This window comes from Ixodes scapularis, unplaced genomic scaffold (assembly GCF_016920785.2).
Source record: "Ixodes scapularis isolate PalLabHiFi unplaced genomic scaffold, ASM1692078v2 PGA_scaffold0__279_contigs__length_252992795, whole genome shotgun sequence".
In the NCBI taxonomy this organism is placed as follows: Eukaryota; Metazoa; Arthropoda; class Arachnida; order Ixodida; family Ixodidae; genus Ixodes; species Ixodes scapularis.
Window position 1 is genome coordinate 89,298,722 of NW_024609835.1, and position 6,167 is coordinate 89,304,888.

Sequence of the window (6,167 nt, forward strand, 5' to 3'; positions counted from 1 at the left end):
TATATCTGACATGTCTTCCCTCAACAACATTAACATTTTTATGGTTAAAAAAAACTTTTCAGCCCTATATAAAATTTCTCCACAATAGAATAAATTAAAGACGTTTTAACCACTTTTTCTGCAAAGAATATTGCCCGCCAACCATTAAACAAACCAGGCAAGGCTCTATCGTATTTTAATGGAGCTCAACACCTGCTCCTTAAACCTCTGTAATAGCATCCAGGAATAGCAATATGTCGAAAGTCATGTCTAAATTCAGACTTGAACTTTGTTTAGACGTTACACTTCTCGTCTTCAACATATCGGCCGTGTGAGTGGAACTCCGAGAGTAGCCGGAGCTAGATTCGACGTCCGAAACAAATATACTGTTTATAAAAAAAACAAATTAGAAAAAATTAAAAATCACTGCACCAGTTGTGAATAACAAATATGACTGTGAAAAATGTCGACTATAGTACTAGATCGCGTGTACTATATTTCTCGATATTATTAGCGCCCTTCTTTAGACGGGTGTTTAATGGTCACAGCCGGCTTGAGTTTCCGCTTGCCGCTCTTGAAGCTGTTCCAGCTGCTGAAGGAAACTCAACTCGCAGCACGCGGCTATAAGGTATTCCGAGCAAAAGGGAAAATGTTCCACGTGACACTAGTTTTCTCGGCACACAGCTCGTGCAAAAGCACCTTGACGCGGCTGGCCCCTATTGCTGCCGGGGAACGCTTTTTTTTTTCTCCCACGAAAAAAAGGGTAAAACAAAGAAGCTCTTTCACGGCACTGTTTCTACAGTCTACCGCGGAGCACATATTGCTACCCATTGCAAAGGAAATTTCAACCTTAAAGCTGCGGAAAAATTATCTCTATCGCTGGCGTCCGGAAAGCCACTTCGCGGGCCGCGGCTGCCCGAGTCGCTCGTCTGCCAGCACATTCGTGACGTACGCGGGTAGGGAATTGGATTGGATTGGATTGGATTGGATTTGGGGCTAACCCCTTTGTATCGGGGGATCTCAGCAGCGCTGGATCTAGCCTGGCTAGTAGCTACACTAGCCAAAAACGTAGTTGTGTTCTTTTGCTCTCCTCCACCAACACTCCAGTCTCCTCTTAGTCACCTCCAGTGGCTGCGAGCTATCGGCGTCGTACTGTTCGTCAACGCCCCGGAAACCCAGCGCCACCGCCATGTCAGGTTCGTACGTCACGTCCGGCTTTATACCCGTGCATTCCAGTATGACGTGTTCCGCCGTCTCGTCTGCTCCCTGCGCGCACATGACGCACTTCACTTCCATGTCCATGTACTTCGCGCGGAAAACGCGGGTCCGCAGCATGCCGCCTCGGGCGTCCGAAAGCAGTGCACTGCCCTTGCTGTTGTCCATGAAAGGTATTCGCTTCACCTCCTGTTTCTCTCTGGCATACAGGGCCAGCGCTGGCTTCAGACGTGCCGCCTCCGCCCATCGCCGCGTCTCGCTCTCGATCACCCTCGTGCGGATGCTCTGCTGCAGTTCCGGCTGCTCCGCGGCTGGGTAGAGGAGTGGGCCGTTGACCTCGTATCGCTGTGCCAGCTGGCGCGTCCGTCGCACCCACCGGGTTGGGACGGACCGAAGATGTACATACTTGAAGACCTGTCTGGCCCAGCGCTCTTCGCTCATCCGGCTGAGGCGTCGCTCGAAGTCCAGCTTGGCTCGGGCCTCCCTGGCCTCAAAACCGGACCAGCCCATGTCTCCTTGGACGGCTTCGTTCGGTGCTGTTCGGCTTGCTCCCAGTGCCGACCTTCCCACCTCCCTCTGACGGACCTCGAGGTATTGCCTGGTACCTGATGACAGGCACAACACTGAGTTGCCAAAAGTGAGCCCCGGCACCGCCACCATCTTCCAGACCGCTCGGGTTACCTCGTATCGGTTATATCCCCAGAGGGCCCTGGCCGTTGCTATGCCCTTGTTCTTCCTGCTCTTCGCCTTGACCTTCGTCTCGTGCTCTAGGAGGTAATGGTGTCCCTTCTGTAGGTTTACACCTAGATATTTGTAGTGGTCCACCCAAGGTACAGGATTGGCTTGAATGGACAAGTTGGCGGTCCCGTTTTCCTCTGCTGCCCCAAAGGCCATCAGCCCAGATTTGTGCGAACTGAAGCTAAGCCCCAGGGCCTCTCCCATTGCACCACACTCGTTCATGAGCCCCTGCAGGCCCTGCAGCGAGTCCGCCATCAGCACCATATCGTCGGCGTAGATGAGTCCCGGGAGTTTTCCTCCCTTCCTTTCCCCGCCTTCCGAATATTCCAGTGAGAAACCCTCCCCACTCTCCTGCAGCCGCTTTTCGATTCCTGCTATGTACAGCATAAACAATAGCGGCGACAGCGGGCAGCCCTGTCTCAAGCCCTTGGAGCAGGTCACTGGATGTGTTGTCTCCTGCTGCCACTGTGCCACCACCGTCGTCCCTCTGTACACTTCTCGCAAGAGGTCTATCCACTCTCTGCAGAGTCCCCGCTCTTCCAGCTGCGTCCACAGTTTTCGATGTTCGACCGTGTCGTAAGCCTTGCTGATATCGAGAAAACAGAGGTAAAGGGGGCGGTTCTCCTTCTGGGCAATCTCGATGGCCTGCGTCAGCACGAATAAATTGTCCTCAAGGCGTCTCCCCCACCGGAACCCATTCTGCAGCTCCCCCAGGACTCCTTCTGCCTCTGCCCATGTCTGCAGTCGGTCTCGTATTATTTGTGTGAACACGCGGTAGAGTACCGATGTGACGGCTATGGGGCTGTAGTTTCCGAGCGTTGACTTTTGCCCTTTTCCATTGTAGATGAGTCTGAGTCTTGAGGTTCGCCACTCCTCCGGCACCCATCCCTCCTTCAGGATCTGGTTGAGGATCTCGCGCAGCAGTGCTCTCGTCTCTGGCCCCAGCTCCTTCACCAGCCTCATTGGGATTTCGTCCATTCCAGTGGCTGTGGTTCCTCCTATCCTCTTGACTGCTTTATTTAACTCCCTCTCCGTGATTTTTTCTCTGCTCGGTTGCTCCTGCAGTTCGTCCTCCGTCTCCCCCTCCTCACTGTCCATTTCTCGGCTGTCCCCTGTGAACATGTCCCCTATCCACCTCTCAATGTACCGGTTGGTCTCTCCAGGGTCCAGTTCCTTTCCCGTTGCATCGTCTTTTATTACAGCATCCTCCCTGGGTCGACCTGTTTGGCCCTGTACATGTCGCCAGAACTTCAGTGGGGCCTCATGTCCTGCCTCTCTCAGTTCTTCCAAAAATCTCTTATCTACCTTGGCCATTTTGCTTTGACTCAAAGCTGTCACCTCTATTTTCCTGCTCTGGTACTCCCTCCATTCTCCTGAATCTTTCTGTAGGGGCGCTTTCTTCTTCTCCTTTCGTTTTCTGATGGTCCCTCGCAGAGTCCTGTTTGCCAGTTGCCTTCTTGTAATGGCCTCCTTCACCTCCACATCTCACCATCGTTTTCTCCTCCGCTTCCCTCGTGTCGGTCGTTTCAGTTTTTCCAGGTGGTCCTTCCACCACCGCATGAGGTTCCCGTACGCCTCCACCTGCCTGGTTTCCACCTCTTCCTCCAGTTTCTGCGCAATGGTTTGTGCTTCTGCTTGCGTTATGTGGTGTGGTCTCATAGGTTCGCTGACTCTCTTTTCCGTCGGCTTTCCTCCGAAAGTGATCAGCAATCTGTTGTGATCACTTCCCAAGCTCTTGTCGCCTTCCTCGTCTATCTCCATGTAGTTCAGTTTTTCATACAGGTCCGGGGACACCAGGCAATAATCGATTGTAGAGCTCATCCCTCTGGCCATCCATGTCGTCTTTCCTATGCATTTATCTTGTGTGTTGACGATTACCATATCCAGGTGTTCCGCCATGTCCTGCAGCAGCTTTCCATTACCGTCTGTTCTCCAATCAAACTCCTCTAGGTGTGCGTTGAAATCGCCTAACATAATGGTAGGTCTCCCAATGTTGTGATAGTCTTTTTCAATGCACTTGATTAGCTTGATGTTTGTCTCCCTGCTGTCTGCCCCCGTCCACAGGTACACCACTGCCACTGCCACCTTTCTCCCCGCCAGTGTCCCCGTCAACCACATGCGCTCTCTGCACTCTGGACTTTCTCTCTGGCAGCCTGGCCCGCTAAAGCATCCTACCCCCCCTCCCCTTCTCTCACAGTCCTTTCTGTTTACCCCATCCCAAGTAGGGATCTTTCATTGTTGCCAGTAGAGAGTCGCCTCCTAGAACCCTCGCGGCCGGCGTAATTTGAAAATTCAATAACTTCACGGAAAATTTTTATTTCCTTAAAATATTTTGGTTATCATTTGAGAAAGGGTTATTGACGCGGTCTGCAAATTTCCAGCCAAATCGAAGTCTACCAAAAAATCGGCGGAGTTCGCCTTTAAGGTTTTGTACATATCAATTTTGTTCCTCACTCCGACTTCTTTTTGATGAACTTAACCCAATTCAGCACGCAGCTTGCGTTGCCCCTTGGATTGTGGTGCGTGTTTTTGCAACTGAACTTGCACTAAGTTTAATAAGAATGGCCTATCAGCTCATGCGATTCAACAGGAATTCCTTGAGCTGGAAGAGAAGTGTAAGGACTCTGCTGATTTATACACTGACGGTGCTAAGACTTTATGTTTTGTCGGTTGTGCAGTACACTATGGTCATTTTTGAAAAGTAAAACGTCTTCATGACTTGGCGAGTTTATGAAATTTATGCTGTGCATTTTGCAATGGATGATATTTTGAAGACTAAAACAAGACGAGCCATAATATTTGTAGACTCTCAGAGTGCCATTACTGCAATATGTTTTCTGAAAGGGACAAAAAATATGCTTGTGGAAAAAGGGCGAAGTAAACTTAATGGAGCTTTACGTACAGGTAACACTATAGGATTCTACTGGGTTCAAGTCACGTGGGAGTAAAGGGTAAAGAGGAGGCAGACAGGTTCGCTGTATCCTCAAGTAACTGCTCTCAATATTGAGCTAGCTTTGTCTCTCAGGATATGAAATCATTATTTAGGTCGTCCTTCTTTCGTCTATGGCAGTTAGAGTGGGCCATGGAGTCAAATAACAAGCGCCACGTAACCAAGCTGGTCCTTGGGTTTTGGGAGAGCTCCTAACTTAAGCACCACTTTCACGAAGTTGTATTGTGCCGGCTTCGAACTGTCACTTTTTGCTTCCTCAGAGATATCTGTTTTGGGAAAAGGTTCCACCAGTTTTGGAGCACTGTGGAGACCATCTTACTATTCTCCATATTTTGTGGCTCTGCCCAGGATTTGTGGCTCTGCCCAGGACACTGAGCGAAGTGCTCATTTATCAGTTTTTCATATACTGCATTTCATTCCATCCCGCTCTTTTGCTGGGAAAGCACCCTCTCATCCCTCTTGATCGAGCTCTGGCATTTATTAGTAGCTCTTGCCTTACACACAAGATCTAGTCCTAGCTATTTTCAAGATTGCCATTTTGTAAGGACGTGACCATAGGAGCTTCATTAGTTATTTTAGTCTGGCACAGTATATCCTCCGTTGCTGTTGCGCAATAAAACCTGGGAAGAGCGAACCATAATTATTTATTTTTGCCTCCTTTTCTTTTATCCTGCATGGCTCCCAACTTTGTCCCTGGGCTAAAAACAAACCTCACGAAAGTTTTCGTCTCTTTTGACTCTCCTCCATCGAAGAAACACCATGTGTAGGCACTGGAATAAGGGGTGCCCTGCATTGTATACTATTGCGTCTCCGTCCCCTCTGGTGGCAGTCGCATTATCTATATTCATGTAAAATGTCCCCAGTTGGTCATGGGAGAAAAGTTTATTATTCATTTCTAAATTTTAGCGTTCGTCACTGTACTCGGGAGGAGTCATCTATCTATTTCTTTGCTCGGGACTCTGAAGTTAAGCGAGTTCACACTACCTCTTTAAAGTAAACAGCACGTGGTGCATACATTGTGCAGTTTCAGAAAGAGAACGCTCCGATTTGTCAACGTGCTTAATATTTCCGACTCGTGCGACGTCCCCACCGGTGCACGAAGTAGCACAGCTGGAATTGGGCTCGTACCTCTTTCCACCATACCCGGTACCTCTCGTGACACTAACGCGGTCTTCTTTACGAGATGTCGTGAGACAATAAAGCATCACCTGCTCCGCCATAACTGTCACAGCTCCTAAGTGAAAACAAACAATTGTAGGAACAAAACAAACAATAGCAATTGTCT